The sequence below is a fragment of the Pan troglodytes genome, chromosome 4 (assembly GCF_028858775.2).
Source record: "Pan troglodytes isolate AG18354 chromosome 4, NHGRI_mPanTro3-v2.0_pri, whole genome shotgun sequence".
NCBI classification, from domain to species: Eukaryota; Metazoa; Chordata; class Mammalia; order Primates; family Hominidae; genus Pan; species Pan troglodytes.
The window spans coordinates 14,190,163-14,208,039 of record NC_072402.2 but is presented as its reverse complement, the minus strand read 5'-3'; positions in this window follow the sequence as shown (position 1 = coordinate 14,208,039).

Genomic DNA, 17,877 nt, shown 5'->3' with positions numbered 1-17,877 from the left:
GCATTATTAGTGTTATGAATCTGTACCCTGCAATTGGAAAAAAGCTTTGTCAATTAGAGTGTGGTGTTTACCTGCAGTTTCCTTTGTCTTTAGGTTTTACAGACCTCACTCTTTTCCGATGTTACTTAGGTCAGCACCTTTTGAATTCACCTCAATCAATAAAGTGGTTTTATGTATTTTTGATAGAGTTATTTTGTCACATTCTTCATTCCATCCTGATATACCCCCACTTTCTAAAAGATATTTTTAAAATTTGCATAAACTAAGGTTCACTCTTTGCACTGTTAAAGTCCATGGATTTTGACAAATGTGTAGCGCCATGAATGCATGATTGTAGTATCATAGTAACCCATTTCACCACCCTAAAAAATTTCCCTCTGCTCACCCATTCAGCTCTCCCCTATCCTTCCAAATCTCTGAAAATCCCTACAGTTTTACCTTTTCCAGAATGTCATGTAATTGGAATCACACAGTAGTATGTAGACTTTTTGGACTGACTTATTTCACTTAGCAATATGCATTTAAGATTTATGTGTCATATGAATAATACTCCATTGTACAGATGTATCAGTTTATTTCATTCACCTATTAAAGTACATTTTGTTTGATTCCAGTTTTTGGTGATCATTAATAAAGTTGTTATAAACATTTATGTGCAGGTTTTCGTGTGGACATAAGCTTTTGATTCATTTGGGTAAAAATCTAGGAGTGCGATTACTAGGTCATATGTTAATACCACGTTTAGCTTAGTAAGAAACTGCCAAACTGTCTTCCGAAGTACCATTTTGCATTCCCACAAGAAATGAATAAGAGTTCCTGTTTCCCTATATTCTTGTGAGCAATTGGTGTTGTTATTTTAAAAAAATTAGTGATAATAATAGGTGGTGTTTAGTTAATGGCATCTCATTTTTGCTTTAATTTTTGATTTCCTAATTACAAATGATGTTGAGCATCTCTTTGTATGCTTGTTCACCACCGGTGTATCTTCCTCGGTGAGGTGTCTGTTCAAATATTTTGCCCATTATTTAATTGGGTTGTTGTTTTTCTTATTGTTGAGTTTTGAGAGCTCTTTTTATATTTCGGATAGGTTTGTTACAGATATGTTTTGCAATTTTTGTTTCCCAGTTTATAGCTTGTCTTTCCAGCCTATTAAGAGTGTCTTTTGCAGATTAAAAGTTTTAAATTTTAATACAATTCAATTTATCAGTTTTTTCTTTCATGAATTATATTTTTGGTTTTGCATTTATAAACTTATCATCAAACTTAGGTCATACAGATTTTTCTTCTGTGTTTTCTTCAAAAAATTTTATAGTTTTACATTTTACATTCAGGTCTTTGGTCCATTTTGGGTTAATTTAAGTAAAAGTCATAGGGTCTTTCTTTTTCTGGGTTCATTATTTGCATAAGGATATCCAGTAGTTCCAATAACATTTGTTGAAAAATATACTTTTTCTTCATTGAATTGCCTTTGTTCATTTGTCCAAGTTTTACTGATTATATTTGTGTGGTTCTTTATTTGGGCTCTTTTTAAAAATTTTTATTTTTAGTCCTGGGGTACATGTGCAGGATGCGGAGGTTTGTTATATAGGTAAAAGTGTGCCATGGTGGTTTGCTGCGCCTAGCAACCCATCACCTATGTATTAAGCCTAGCATGCATTAGCTATTTTTCCTAATCCTCTCCCTCCCCACTCAACCCATCCCCCAACAGGCCCCAGTGTGTGTTGTTCCCCTCCCCGTGTCCACGTGTTCTCATTGTTCAGCTCCCATTTATAAGTGAGAACATGTTGTGTTTGGTTTTCTGTTCCTGCATTAGTTTGCTGAGGATAATGGCTTAAGTCAAGAAACAACAGATACTAGTGAGGTTGCAGAAAAATAGAAATGCTTTTACACTGTTGTTGAGAATGTAAGTTAGTTCAACAATTGTGGAAGATGGTCTGATGATTCCTCAAAGATCTAGAACCAGAAATACCATTTCACCTAGCAATCCCATTACTGGGTATATACCCAAAGGAATATAAATTGTTCTATTGCAAATATACATTCACGCCTATGTTCATTGCAGGGCTCTTTATTTTTAAAATTGATCTATGTGTCTATTCTTTTGCCAATATCACATTGTCTTGATTATTGTAAGTTTATAGTAAGATTTGAAATTGAGTAACGTGAGTACAACTTTTTTCATTTTTAGTATGGTGTTTGGCCATTCTTTTGTTTTCCATATAAGCTTTAAAATCAGTTTGCCAATATCTATAAAACACCTTTCTGGACTCTTGATGGAGGTTATGTTGAATCCATATATCAATTTGGGAATAAATGACATCTTGACAATACTAAGTCTTCCTTTCCATGAACACTGAGTAACTTTACATTTATTTAGATCTTCTTTGATTTCTTTTTTCAAAGTTTTGTAACCTTTTATTAATAGACATAGTATATATTTTGTTAGGTTTCTACCTATGAACTTAATTCTTTTCCTTTTTGGTAATGAGATTGTGTTTTTATTTCCGAATTTCAGTTGATCACTTCTGGCATATAGGAAAGCATTGTATTCTACAACCTTGCTATATTTACTTATTAGTTTCAGGATTATTTTTTGATCTGTTCTTTGAGAGTTTCTACACAAAGAATGATGCCATCTACCAAAAAGGATAGATTTCTTCCCCATCTGTATACTTTTTATTTCTTTTTAAAAATCTTACTACAGTAGTTATGACTTCCAATGTGATGTCAAATAGGAAGGGAGACCATTCCCTTGTTCCCTACTTTAGGAAGAAAGCATCCAGTTTCTCACAGTTAAGTACAATGTTAGCTGTGGGGTTTTTGTAGATGTTCTTTAGCAAGTTGTAGAAGTTTCCCTATATTCCTCATTTGCTGAGAGATTTTAATCATGAATAGGTGTTGAGTTTTGTCGAATGCCTTTTTGGTCTCAATTCCTATAATTATGATGGATTTTATTGTATAGTTTTCAAATGTTCAACCAGCCTTGTATTATATATCCAAAATAAATTCCGCATGGTTGTGATCAAAGTTAAGGTAGAAATAAAAGGCAGCATGTCAAACTACATGCTAACTATTAAATGCAAATCAAATACTCTCACACTTCATTTTTTTCTAACACCAAATGACATTCCAATCAAAACAAACAAATGAACAAACAAACAAGCAAAACCTTTCCTAATTATAATCTTCCATAGTGATAATCATGGGTAAAAATCACAATCTGATGAGTATCTTTTGCAGGTGATTGGGATGGACAGATACTCAATTGTCTTCTCTATAAATGCTAAATGATTTCAGAGTGAGAAAGAAGGCCATATGGTTGGTTAGCAGCCAGTGAACTTAAGAAGACAGATTTATAGGGAGGGTTAGTTTTACCTGAAACTGTGTAGTTCAGTTCTAATTTACTGTGATTTGTATGTGTTATATAATTTATAAAAGGATAGCTTTTCAGAAAAATCCTGTTTTTCTCATAAACTGACAATTTATAATTGTATAAATTTATGGAGTATGAAGTGATGTTCCTGTTTTCTATTAATCTATGGAATCAAAGTGTATGACTGAAAGAGATAGCATATATGGGTCAGTACCCTGGTCAATAAAAGTATTATTTTATTGCCCATGAGCTGAAACCAAAGCACTACTACTACTACTATGACTACACACACACACACACACACACACAGAGACACATATCATCAGACAGAAGATATATACTTGGCTACTATGATGAGTGGTGCAAATAAGAACTAGACCAAGACATCTGCTGTTTGCTATGGAAGTAGACATTAGGCAACATAAAAATATAGCTGACAACCATACATAAATGTTCTATGATCACAGTCAGGAACGAAGAATTTCAGGTATTTGCTTGCTGTCGTGATGAGCAATTCTAAGCAGGTTAATTAGAAAAACACATCCACTCACAACAGGACCACTTTCTCTTTTGTGGACTGTGTCACTAGAGAAATCTGACCCGTGATGTTTTCACTGTTACTTACACTAAGTCTTTTAATATAATGAAACATTATTTCCACTGAAATATCATGAGGACCATCTGCACAGTCTTCTTACACATTTTTGCCAGATTTCCTCTTCAACAAACTCCTGGGGATGCAACATCTTTCTTACTGAAAACCATCTACGGACAATTCCTCTGATAGACTGATTTTTCTGTCATTTGACAAGTAGTTCATTAATCTTTAAGTATTCTCCTGTGAATTATGACCATGTTACACCTTATGTGATTGAGATTGCTTCAAAGCTTCCAATGAGAGAGAGGAGATAGGGGTGGTGATTGGGTTTCTTACGTGTCATTTGGCCACAGGCCTCACACAGTTATTCGCATGACAACCATTGCATCTCTAGATCCACGGGTGCTTCAAGAGTTGAGAAGTAACTCTGTTAGATGGCAAAACAGGGCTCTAAGAGGGGATGAAGAAGGAACATTTGAGTCAATGTTGGAGAGTATTGAAGCCAAGGCACACTCCTGTCATACACATATTTATGAGTTGGATTACTGTGTACTTTCTACCATTTCTTTAGTTGTTTTTCCTAGAACTTCTTTCCTAGGAAGCACTTGGAACTAGTGATAACTGTCAGAACAGATGAAAGCAAGAAGTAACTTTAAGCTTTGTTTAAAGATTTAGTGTTTCTGTTTCTTTGTTGACATGAAATATCATATGAAATACCGAAAGTCAGAAATCAAATTTGTGTGTTTGAAATTTAGTAAAAAGTAAAGTGAACTTTGTCCAAATGCCATTCGAATATAAAATAATTTAATTGTAACTCACACTGCCCACATTAAGATTAGCTTGGGACACAGGAATTAGTTAAAAATTATTGATCTTTTAGGTTGATGGTCAGAGGACTGTAGAATTATAATACATGTATTAATTTCCTTGTTTGTGCCAGACACAGAGTTGGGCATTATCACTAGAGTAAAAGACAGTGTGTGTTGAGGGCTTGAGTAGAAGAATGCAGAGTGGTAAGCAAGTAACCAGAGGAAACTCAAAATAGACCTGAGGTCGGAACATATTTGTAGATGCAGGTCATGCTGCAGCTGGTTCTTAAAAGATACATGGGTGTAGTGGAAAGAATAATGATCCCTCAAAAATGATCATGTCCTAATCTCAGGAACCTGTGAATATGTTCCTTTGCAAAATGGACTTTGTAGAAATTATTAAGTTAAGGATATTGAGATGGAGGAAATTATCTTGAATGATCTGGATGGATCCAAGGTAATCACAAGGATCCTCACAAGGAAAAGAGGGTGGCAGGAGAGTCGATGCAGATGCGATGCAGAAAGTCAAATATTGCATATTCTCACTCACATGTGGGAGCTACAAATGTTGATCTCACGGAGACAGAGAGTAGAATGATGGTTACCAGAGGCTGGGAAGGGTAGAGGAGCGGGGCAGGAATAAAGAGCAGTTGGTGAATAGATCCAAAATCCAGTCATACAGATGGAATAAGATCTAGTGCTCAGTGGTACAATAACGTATGATTATGGCTAACAAGAATTTATTGTATATTTCAAAATAACTAGAAGAGTAGAATTGGAATGTTTGTAATACAAAGAAATGATACATGCTTGAGGTAATGGATACCCAATTACCCTAATTTGATCACTGCACATTGTATGCTTGTATCAATATTTCACATGAACCCCATAAATACATAGTATTATGTACCCATAAAAATTACAAATAGAAAAGTAAAAAATAAGTAAGTGTGATGATGGAAGCAGAGGCAGAGTGATGCTATTGCCGACACTGCAGATGAAAGGATGCCGTGAGAAGGCAGACACTCTCTAGAATCTGGAAAAGCAAGGAATAGAGTCTCTCCTAGAGTCTCGAGGAAGAACGAAGCTCTGCTGACACCTTGATTTTAGCTCCATAAGACTCATTTGAAACTTCTGTCATCCAGAATTGTCAGAGGATAAGTTTGTGCTGTTTCAAGCCACTAAGTTTATAGTAATTTATTACAGCAGGAACAGGAAACAAATACAGTGGGAATTAGCTTGTCTCAACTGCTGGTGAGAAATGGTAGAAAGCAGGGAGCTAGGAAAGAAAGATATTCTAGGAGAGAAAACAGGCGCTGCTATGGAGAAAGGCATAGGAGACAATGTCCTGTTTGGGGCACTCAAAATCAGCCAATGTACCTGTAACAAAGTGTATGTGAAGCAATCTGATCAAAGTGGTGCTGCAAAACTGGATGAGGACACGCACCCTGAAGGGAAGCACTGAGGCGCTGCACTTGTCTGGAAAGCAATGGGAGCCACTCAGCGGGGAAGTGCAGAATCATACTTACACTTAGATACATCACTCAGGAGGCCCAGTGAATGCTGGGGTTATCCGCCAGCTGCAGGAAGAATCAGTTGTGAAGATCTGTGAAAGCCAGGTGTGAGACAGCCGTGGGAATGCAGAAAGGGAATGACTTTATATGATATTGCAGGAGTAGAAATGAAAGAGTTGTTGACCATGTGGCCACAATGGGGAGAAAGACTTAGGCATTTCACATCATGTCAGTTTTTAGAATTGAGCGATCGAGTGCCATTAACTTAAAGAAGGGAGGGAAATGGTATTTGTTCCTGTTCAACATCTGCTTGATTTCCATCTGGGTTTTGTCTCTCCCTCCCCACTTTCAGTCCATGAGAAGGTATCCAAGACCCCTGAGAAGGGTGAGGCCAGGCCTAAGGAGAAGAGAGCAGCCCATTGGATTCCTCTGGCCAATGTGATTGGCTCAGTGTTAGACATGGGGCCTAGGCCAGTCCAGTCGAATGCCTCTCAGAGCTGCTGAGGATGCTGGGAAAATCACCTCCATCATAGCAGCACAGCTCTGCCCTAGATTTTCTGCTTGACTAGGACCCCGATGCACGTGGTGGAGAAAGATGGGGGCAGCCATTAGGAACTACAAATGACGATCTGTACAAAGGTAAAACTTAAGAAATAATAAAATAAAATAAAATAAAATGGAACTAGCAGAACTGAGAGGTAGAGCAAGATCAGGCCAACTTAGTAACAGTACTGGAGTTTCTGATCCTATCCTGGATCCACAAGTTTGATTTTTTTTTTCTTATTTGCAACCAAAGTTATCTTAGAAGAGCAGAGAAGAAAGGGCAAGCTTGGATGTTTCTGTTTGAAGACACTTGGGTGGAGCTATGTACTAAGCAAATAGAAAAATGGATGTAATGATTAAAATGTTATGTAAATGAAGATATTTATTTGGGATTTATCAGCTCATTGATCATATTAACCTGAGGGTGTACTACGTGAGACTGCAAGAGGTTTAAAGTCAGAAGCTGAAGACTACCAATGGTCAATAGTCAGACATAGAAAAAACAGCTAGGGATAGTGAGAAACCATTACCAGAGAATGAACCTAAATTGATAAATTTGGAAAAAGGAAGAGATTAAAATCAGCAGAAAAAGGCTTTGAGGTGGCCAGGTGGGGTGGCTCACGCCTATAATCCCGGCACTTTGGGAGGCCGAGGCGGGTGGATCACGAGGTCAGGAGATCAAGAACATCCTGGCTAACATGGTGAAACCCTGTCTCTACTAAAAATACAAAAAAATTAGCCGGACGTGGTGGCGCCTGTAGTCCCAGCTACTCGGGAGGCTGAGGCAGGAGAATGGCCTCAACCCAGGAGGCGGAGCTTGCAGTGAGCCGAGATCCCGCCATTGCTCTCCAGCCTGGGTGAGAGAGCAAGACTCCAACTCAAAAAAAAAAAAGGCTTTGAGGTAATTTATCAAAATATGAATTAGTATTGGCTATTTTGGGATATTGAGGATATAAATGGTTTTCTTTCATATTTTCTTCCACTTGTTTTCTAATATTCTGAGTATTCCTTCTAAAATAAAACATACATTTTATTTAAAGACAAATTAATTTAAAAATACACATCTCATGGATTTTTTTCAAAGGAGAATAAGTGATCAAAACTTTTCAAAGTTACTGGAAGAAGGGGCACAAGTACGAATTGGAAATAAGACACATTCTGAAAAACTTAAACATTAGAGTCTAGAGAAGCAATGAATAAATTTATTTCTAAAACCTTTACATTGCTTGATATTCTATCAACTTTGGTGCTGCATTTTCATTACTTAACAGTAGACTTTTTTTTAAAGAAAAAGCACACACAATAAAATATTATGGTAATAGTAGTATATACATATAGTAGGCTCACTGAGTAGGTTTCTCAGGCAGTTTAGATAGTCATGATTTGGTGGAAGATGCTTTATTCTTTATTCTTTTGGTAATGCCTAAATTCTTTTGTAGAGCAACAGTTTGAAAACCACGTTTCAAATGACTTCTTTTTTTAGTTTTTAATTTTTATGGGTACATAGTAAGTATATATATTTATGGGGTACATAAGATATTTTTATACAGGCATGCAATGCATGATAATCACATCAGGATAAATAGTGTATTCATCCCCTCAAGCATTTATTCTTTGTGTTTCAAACAATCCAATTATACTCCTTTAATTATTTTAAAATGTACAATTAAATTAGTTTTTATTATAGTCATTCTGTTGTGCTAGCAAATATAGGTCTTATTTATTCATTATAACTATTTTTTGTACGAATTAACCAAAATTTCTTTGTACTTTATAAGTATATACAGTTATTCTGTTTATGGCCAAAGAAATTCTGTGAAAATAACTTGCAATAGAGAACAAAGAGGCAGTGACACACAGAGATCAAAAGAGAACTTTGCCTTTGAAAAGACTTCAGAATAAAGTGTTTTCTTAAAGTGATGGAACTTATTTAAATGTATCTCAGCAGATCAACTCCTCCATCTCTCTGACTCTACATAGGTATATTTGTCACCATTAATTTTTTTGTAAAGTTGGGGTCTTGCTATGTTGCCCAGGCTGGTCTCAAACTTCTGGGCTCAAGTGACCCTCCTGTCTCGACCTCCCAAAGTGCTAGGATTACAAGGCATGAGCCACAGCACCTGGCCTTGACATCATTTTTGACAATTCTAGACATGATAACTAAACTACTTTCTTCACAAAAAATAAGAAAGAAAGGAAGAAAGGAAGGAAGGAAGGAAGGAGGGAGAGAAAGAAAGGAAAGAAGGGAGGGAAGGAGGGAAGGAAGGAAGGAAGAAGGGAACACTAATTAGTATGTCTAAACCTCCTGGAAAGCCCCTGAGCTGCTTGGTAATGAAGTTCTTTTAGCATTACAGTGACCAAACTACCTAGAACAGAACTCAAGATGAAGTTCCTGTTGTTTTTCCTATAGTAGAGGATTCATGATGAACTTTCTAGGGTCTTTCCCACAGGTGGGGTTGATATACTTTGGATGAATTAAAATAATAAACTGATTTCCTGGTGGATTTTCATTTACAAATATCTGGGCCTTACGATTGCAAGGTAGGTCTTGTCATAGTAGGCTCCAAATGAGATGCCAAAATGACAGGCGTGCCAGGCAGCGTTGAGGACTCTGCTACCCAGGATGCACCGCCTCCTGCTGGCGCTGGCCATGGTGCTGGCCTGGAGCTGACATTGGCCTGATCTGGCCCAAGAGCTGTTGGCAGCCTGGGCTGGGCAGTGGCTGTGTGCTATGGCAACAGGGAGCAGAATGATCACCACAGCTACATTTCAACAAAGGATGTGGTGTTTCCTGTCACTTTGGGAAAGGGGTTTCAAGGAAGAGGAGCCCCCTTACCATGCCTTGACCTGGAAAACCTCCACCACAGGGATAGCCTAAGAAGTCCTTGGTTCCTGCAAAACTCACCCATGACTCTACGGGTTACTAGGCTGAGGAGCTGGAGTCCTCAGGATGAGGTCTTCACCAAAATGTACAAAGCCAAATATCCCATTGTGAAATACACAGCCCAAAGAATTCTTAATGAGAACAGGAGCTCCAGCATGGACTTGAAACTGAAAGCCCAGACCCATTTTGACATAAAGGATGAGTTCTGCTGTTCCATTGGCAGGATTAGGTTCTTGAGAGGGCAGGGCAGGCAGACACTCAGGTGCTAAATCTTCTGCAAAATAGGCTGCCTGAAGCCTCTGAATCACCTGAATAAAACAGTTAATTAACCTTGAATAAAAGTAAAATGACATAAAAAACTCTTTACAAGCCATCACATTCCTTAATTTTAATAAGTTAATTCATTTTAGCCTTCCCACTAGTGACAGTAATGCATATACTCAGAAATGTCTGGAATACTAATATTTTGAAATATATTTCTAAGTTTAGTTGTACATTTTAATAATTTTATTTTGTTCCACTCTTTCCTTCAGTTCTCATAATTCATCAAAATAGTGTTTGAATATTGATCAGTTTTCACAACAGGAGATTGATTATTTAAATATCTAAGGCAGTAGGACCCAGGACATGAATAATGTGTGGGGCATATAATAAACAATTCTAATTAATGATGACTTTTTTCTTATTTAATCCAAACACTTTAATGACAGATTATTCTAATTTTTGATGATTCTGTTATGGAGATTTAGACTCTGAGTAACAGAAAACTGAATCAACAGTGGCATAAAGCCAATAAATCACATACAATTACAAGTTCAGAGGTAGACTGTTGTAGGGATGGTCAGCTCAGCAGTTCAACAGCTTCATGATCCAGGTTCTTTCTACCTCTCCAACCTGCTGTTGAATTGTTCTTTTAACCTGACTGTTCCATAGGTAAACGCCCAAGTTCTAGGCATCAAATGAAGTCCACAAAGTTCAGAAGCAAGAAAGAGAGGAAGTCTGCCATATGTCTCAGTTCTCATCCTGGAAAATCTTTCTGAATATTTGGAAAGATTTGCTTTGCCACCTTAATGCTCAGAGGAATCAGAGGCCTCAATTTAAATGAATCACTTACTGGGTGGAAAAATGGTTGGAATGGTTCTCAGATTTGAGTTCCTGGGCCAGTACCATCAGTATCACCCAGGAACTTGTTAAACATGCATGCTCTCAGACTACATCTCAAGCCTATTGTGTCAGAAACTCTTGGAGCTGGGCTTTGCAAGCTGTTTTTAATGAGCTCTCCAAGAGATGCAGCTGAGGTAAAGACTGATTAACTGCTGGCTTAGACTGATTACAGTTCACCCTCTGGGCCTGGGGACATGTATGGCTTTCCCAGAAATCATGACATGTGCACTCAGAGGTTATGAGAAGCCTCTCAGAGGGTTTACTGCATTGTTCTTCCTTTTTAATCTAATGGTTAGGAATATTTTAAGGATCAAGTCCTTATTTAATTGTGATCAGGTGTCTGTCAAAATGACACCTCACTTGTTTGAGAGCTCTGTTTAGCTTTTTAAAACCTTTAGATTCAGTCAATTTTTTTAGTTTTGGTAAAATAAGTCTCCTAACAGAAGTGCTCAGTTGTGTAATGGAAACAATAAGCTAAAGACTAAATACCTGAATGACTTTTCTTGCTGCTGTATTGATAGTCAACTAAAGATAATTGAAACTGTTTCACTGGGGTTAAGTTTTAAGATAGCTTAAAGAAGAATTATTTCAGTGATTGTAATTAGGTATCTGTAATATAGACAGTTGTACTTCTCATGGTGGATATGACTCTTTTATACGTGTAAAAACTATTGCATCTATTTTGAAGTTTTTACCAACAGGTTTTTAGGTAGCAGGTGGAGCAATGGAGGCAGATTTATTGCAGCCAGTGACTGGAGCATTCACTGAACCTAAGCATTGCTCACTACAAGCCTTAATTCACTGTTTCAACGAATCAGAAACATCATTTGGAATCTTGTGATGTTGCCATAGTAACATTCATCATTGTAAAAAAAGTGCCATTGGAACAAAAGGAGAGAGATACTAACATATTTCCAGATACCCAAGTGTGTTCCTCCCGACCCAGTCAGTATTGTTTGCCAAACAATGGGAAATCTTAAAACAGTGGATGAGAAAGGTGAACCTCATCTGTTGAATGAATTTTCCTTCCATTCTTCTCCAGGATCTTTCTCCTCTAAGACTTCCTGTATTCCTTGTTTATTGCCACATAAACTGAAGGGCTTCAAATAACATACATTTAGTATTTCAGTTTCCAGGAATCAGGAAATCACAGCCACAGATTAGCTGAGTCCTCAGGTCAGGGTTTCCCAGGTCAAAATCAAAGTGTTGGCATGGGGGTCAGTGTGATCTCAGGCCCAGAGTCTTTCTCTATGCTCGTAGTTTGCTGGCAGAAATCCTTTCCTCACATTTGTAGAACTGATGGCTCCCTTCTCGTGCTGGCAGTTGGCTGGGGGTCATTTTTAGCTCCTAACAGCCACTCTCCATTTCCTGCCACAGACCCTCTATACAACAGAATAGTTGCTCCTTCAAAGCCAGCAGGAGAAGCTGTCTAGTACTTCAAATATTGAGAGTGGGGCATCCAGAATAATATTCCCTTTGATTTGGTCAAAGTCAACAGATTAGGGATTTCATTTACTTCTGCAAAATTATCTTCACTTTTGCCTTACAAAGTAACCTAATTATGAAAATGATATCCTTTCACATTTGCGGGTCCTGCCCATACTCCAGAAGAAGAGATTACACGAGAGTATGCACCAGTCTGGACATCTTGACCACCTTCTCAGAATTTTACTCACCACACTTCCCCTTCCCTTCCATCCCATCTCTTCTTCTTCTTGGTTGAGGCTTGTATGCACATAAATATCTATGTGTACCTGCACCTGTATCATATCATAATAACAGCAAAGCCCATGGAAAATAGTAATAGAATTGTCAAGCCCATCAAAAAAAAGATTTGTGATTTTTTTTCTGACAATTTACCGCTCATGAGAAAGTTGAGATAATTCCAGCTTTGAAAGATGCAAGTTCATTCAGACAAGTTGTTTAAAAAAAAAACAACACAGAACCTTTATAAAGGCGAATCATAAAACTGTACTTTGCTTTGGGTCTGACAGCCTATTCTGACATAAACTGAGAAGAGTGTATGAAGTTCTAGATTTTAGGCAGAGTATATGATGTCAGCAAATTTTAGTTCCTTGCTCCCAGCTGACATGTGCTTTCCATGTCTGGTAGAAGAGAGATCTCAGGACTTTTCCAAATCCTGATGTTCTAGTGGGGACTTAGGTTCTTATGGGGGGTTCAAGTGGTCTGCAAAATGAAGAAGTTGTAAAAGGTGCTGTTTGAGATCTCTGGAGCACCGGTGACATTGACTGCCACATTCCAAGATTGTGTGTCCTAAGCCAAAATCAAAATGCCTTTATAGAATAGTGCTGTTCATCCAGATCCAAGAATAGAATTAAAACCACTTGGCAATTCACTTCTTTGTGTTAGTAAAATAATTGCTGAGATAAAGACAGCAGATAGACCCTGAATTTTAAAAAGCTCTATATAGAAATTGCTGCCAGTTGATCCATAAAAAAGAGAAAATCTAAAAATTCAGCTTACTGACTAAAAGGAAAGAAAAGAAAAACTTCTTTTATTGTAAGTTATATGTGTAATTTTCTGAGTTAATAATTGTCAACAAACATGTCTTATAGATGGTGAAACTAATACATAAAAATAGCAGAAAATGTCTTAGGTTAATGCCCCTAAAGTTCCTCTGGGGACTTTTTTATTGGTTTTGGTTATTATTATTATAAAAAACCTGATATAGACAGTGTGCTAGTTGTGTGATATAGCACAGTATTTTAAAACAGGTATTAAAATGCCATAGGCATATACTTTATTTTACTGATTTTCAAAGGTGTAAAAATGGTCCTAACCCCCCAGTGTCTGTGAATGTGACCTTATTTGGAAATAGGGTCTTTGCAGAAAGTCAAGTTACGATGAAGTCATTAGAATTAGCCCTCATCCAATGTGATTATGACCTTTAAGGAAAGGGGAAATTTAGACACAGAGACAGACACACGGAGAGGAAGAGGACATGCAGACACAGGGAAAATGCCATCTACAATCCAACTTGAGGTTGACAGAAGCTGGGAGACAGGACTATTCGGAACAGATTCTCCCTCAAAGCCCTCAGAAATAACCAACCCTGCCGACGTGTTGATTTCCAGCCTCCAGAACCAAGGCAATAAATTGCTGTTATTTAAGTCACCCAGTTTGTGGTACTTTGTTACAGCCATCCCAGGAAAGTGATATACATGGGTTCTTCAATGTTTAACTTCTTTTTACCCAAATGATTTCCCCCAATTATTTCATTAATCTTATACAATGTAATCACTTAAGATTTGATTTTAATACTGTTTTATTTACATATTTTAAGTGGTTTTCAGTCAATGCCCCTAGTTATAAATGGCTTGCCACATGATCCAGAAAGTTCCTAAGTTTCTACTCCCAAGAGTTCTCTCTCTGTTCCTTCAAAGATATCACCTACCATAGTCTGAGACTTTGGGACAAAAATTTTTCTCCTTCTCTGGCATTTGTTATTGTTACAGGCATCATTTTCTTCTGTTTATCAGGACAGAACCTGAAAACAAGCAGAATTGTGCTGGGAAATTTTCTTTCACACACGAAGATTTGGAAGATGTCTGGGGAGAGGATATAAACATGGGCTTTTTCAGTAACTCCATAGGGGATGGTATCTGGTAGTTTTCCATGGGGAGAAAAGCCTGAGAAATTGACCTCACCCAGCATGCTCCTGGGCCTGAGCATACAACATTTTTATTGCAAGGGTTTTATTTATTTATTTATTTTTAAAGAAAAATCCTCAGCCACACAGCGTGAGCTCTATAATACCAGTTCTGCTAGTGGCACACGGAGTGGCTCTGGAAAGTAAATTTCTTACTCTTCTAATAATTGTAAACCATCTGCTAAGGTGATCTTTGGAGAACACCTAATTATGACTTTATATGTCACCGTGTAAAAAGTGGCACATAGTCTGGACAAAACACACATAGTGAGGAATAATGCAAACCTGCTGACAGTAGTTGGTTTTGAATATTGAAGTGGGAAATTTTCTTTTTTATACTTTCTAAATTATTTAGTATTATTTATATCATAGTCAAGATTAAAATAGCACATAATTTTAAAAAAACTAAAATGCCTCATAAGCATCAGCACTGTGCATAATTTACAGACTGTCTTTCCATTTTAGTTTGACTGACCAAACATGTTTGGGACTTGATCACAGCAGACAAATCCATTATGCCTATGGGGATGACCCAACTCTGCAGGGGACAGTTGACTTCCAGGTGTGGTGTAAACTGAGCAAAGAACTGACAAGACAATGCCCAGTGTTTCAGCTAATTTATGAGACTGTATTGCCTGGGTACAAAATGGACTTTTAAAAAACAATTTAAAAACTAAATTACATATATCCTAATGGTCATACAGTGCAAGAGAAATTTGCAATCAGCATAAGTTTAAAATTCATAAGTACTCTACATGGGCATACATTCTCTCAAAATAGCATAGGAATTTATATTTTAACGATTTTTCCACAAAATTCATTATCTTGATTGAAGCTGCTGAGACAGATGGATGCAGTTATAGCAATCAAGATCAAAACAAGGAAACAATCCTTAGTTGTTGGTGGTGGTGTGCAATTTTATTTTTTGTGTGTGTTTTTTGCTTGTATGTGTGTTTTATTCTGAAGCCTTAGGCTGAAGTGTCCTCGAGTGGCAATAATGAGAGGGAAACTAATAATAAGAGTTATTAGGTGTGAGCATTCTGTTGTTTATTTTTTCTAATGTTTCCACTCTTACTTTCAAATCAGACCTGTGGCAGTTGCAAACACTATTGGCCGGAAAGGAAGGTTTTATGTTTTTGTTGTTTGTGTGTTCATGTTTGTGTGTGGTGGGGGGATGTGTGAATGGTGGTCTGCTGTATTCAATTAACATTTTCCCCTAATGTCCAAAAAGAAAGGGATAAGGGATCAATCACAGCAATTAAACATTATTATTATTTTACAAAGTTAATTATAATCTTTTTTGAAGGATTATCGTTACACCTAGATGGGAGGAGTGATGGAAAATTAAGGTACAAGTGACATTCTACTTATTATTTAACGAGTACCTGTAGAACATCAAGAGCCAGACTGACTGCTTATGTGTGTATTTCTTATCTCATTTACTCTCACAACAGTATTCTGAGGTGGCTTCTATTGTCTCTGCATCACTGGGAGGAAATTGAGACTAGGCAATTATATTCACTTTTTTAGTCTATTAGGGTAATACCAGCTGCTGTGACAAATAAACCTTAAGATATCAAGGACTAAACATAATAGATGTTGAATAGATGTTGAATCTCATTGTGTAACAAATCAGTAGTGTAAATGCTCCTGCAGTGACTCAGAGACCCAGATTTCTTTCATATTGTGGACCAGTAATCTCTAAACCCTCAGTGTCCTGTGCATTTATCTGCTAAAGAGGATATGAGAGGGCAGAGAAGGCAAACTCACTTCTTAGAAACTCTTGTCCAAAAGTGACACATAGCACTTGGACTCATATTCCATAGATGAGAGCCACTCGCATGGCCACCTGAGTGTAAGAGAGGGTGGGAAAACATAGTTCCCCTGGGTCGGCACATTGCAGCGGCAACTTCACATTGTATGAAGGACAATATACATTTTGATGTACAGAAAATTGTCTCTGACTCTTGTTCATTGATACAATATTGCCCACACACTCAATATGCATCAGTGGTTTTCATAGCACTATAATTTTATTTTAAAAATTATATATGCAACTGGTATTCAAGAAACAGGTCAGATACTGATATAGTGATTTTACATTATAACAGGATACCTTGTATTAATTATCTTATACTTTAATATTAATGCTGAGGTGAAAGCATAAATGATAGATAAATGGTGACCAAGGAACTATTTCACCGGGAAGGTAGGCAGAATTAAGGGTTATGCTTGCCTAGAATAACTGGCTCTGTTCTACTGGATGGTTAGATAATTTCTCCCAGGTTTTCTCATGGTGTTGGCAAAAATTTACCCTTATAAGGAGGAATTTTAAGAAGTAATACAAATATACCTCACAGTTTTCTTTTGAAAACAGCAAGGAGAGCATTGATGTCTTTCTCTAGAGAGGGAGGGCCTTTGGGTTTACCCAGTTTGCAGGCTAAGTTTGTACAAGTGTGTGTGATGGGGAATGGTGACAGAGTGCTCATGGTAGCCATTCCTCCCACATGACTCAAGCTTAGGTTGTCTTAAATTTTGTGAAATCTGAGTGATTGGATTGAGGATCATCTTCAGTACTTTAATTTCCCTCAAATTGTGACCAAAATTCAAAGATACAGCAATCACAGAGTCAGATGAGTTAGCACTAAAAGATATATTGGAAAGCCCCACTCCACATTTATGATTTTATAGATAAACTAACAAAAAGCCTCAAAAACTTTGGCATAGCTAAGTTTAGAATTCAGTTCTCCCATGTCCCTGATCTGCATACATTTCATTGCCTTTTAAGTCCACCCAATTCAACAAAAATGTATTGAGCATCCTCTGGGTACTGAGCACCGAGCTAGGTTCTAGGGATATGGTGGAGTCCAAGGTAGACAGCACCCCATACCACTTCCTGAGAAATTAACTCTTAACTCTGACAGCCAAGGCTCACTTACCTTAGATTGTGAATAGAATTGTGGCTGCCTTTTACTTGGCTCCCTGCTGCAAAGTTACCGCATTTCCTATTGTATCTGTGAAACTCAAGATGATTTTTGTTTGTCCAGTCTTGTACAATTCAGCCTCTCTGTCTATGGTTACAAGTGCAATGAAAATACACGAATAGGTTTATTAACTCCAAATATACCATCATTTCATCTACCACCACCTCTTCTTTCCTAGAAACTCAAAATTTAAGGCACAATTGTGATTTCTAACTGGTGTTTCAGACTCTAAAGAGACTTGGCAGCAGCTGGACTGTCCTAATTATGTGCAGGGAAGTTCATGCAGTTGGTCAGTGGCAGTCTGCAGTGGTGATGGGCAATAGGACAGTCCTAATTTT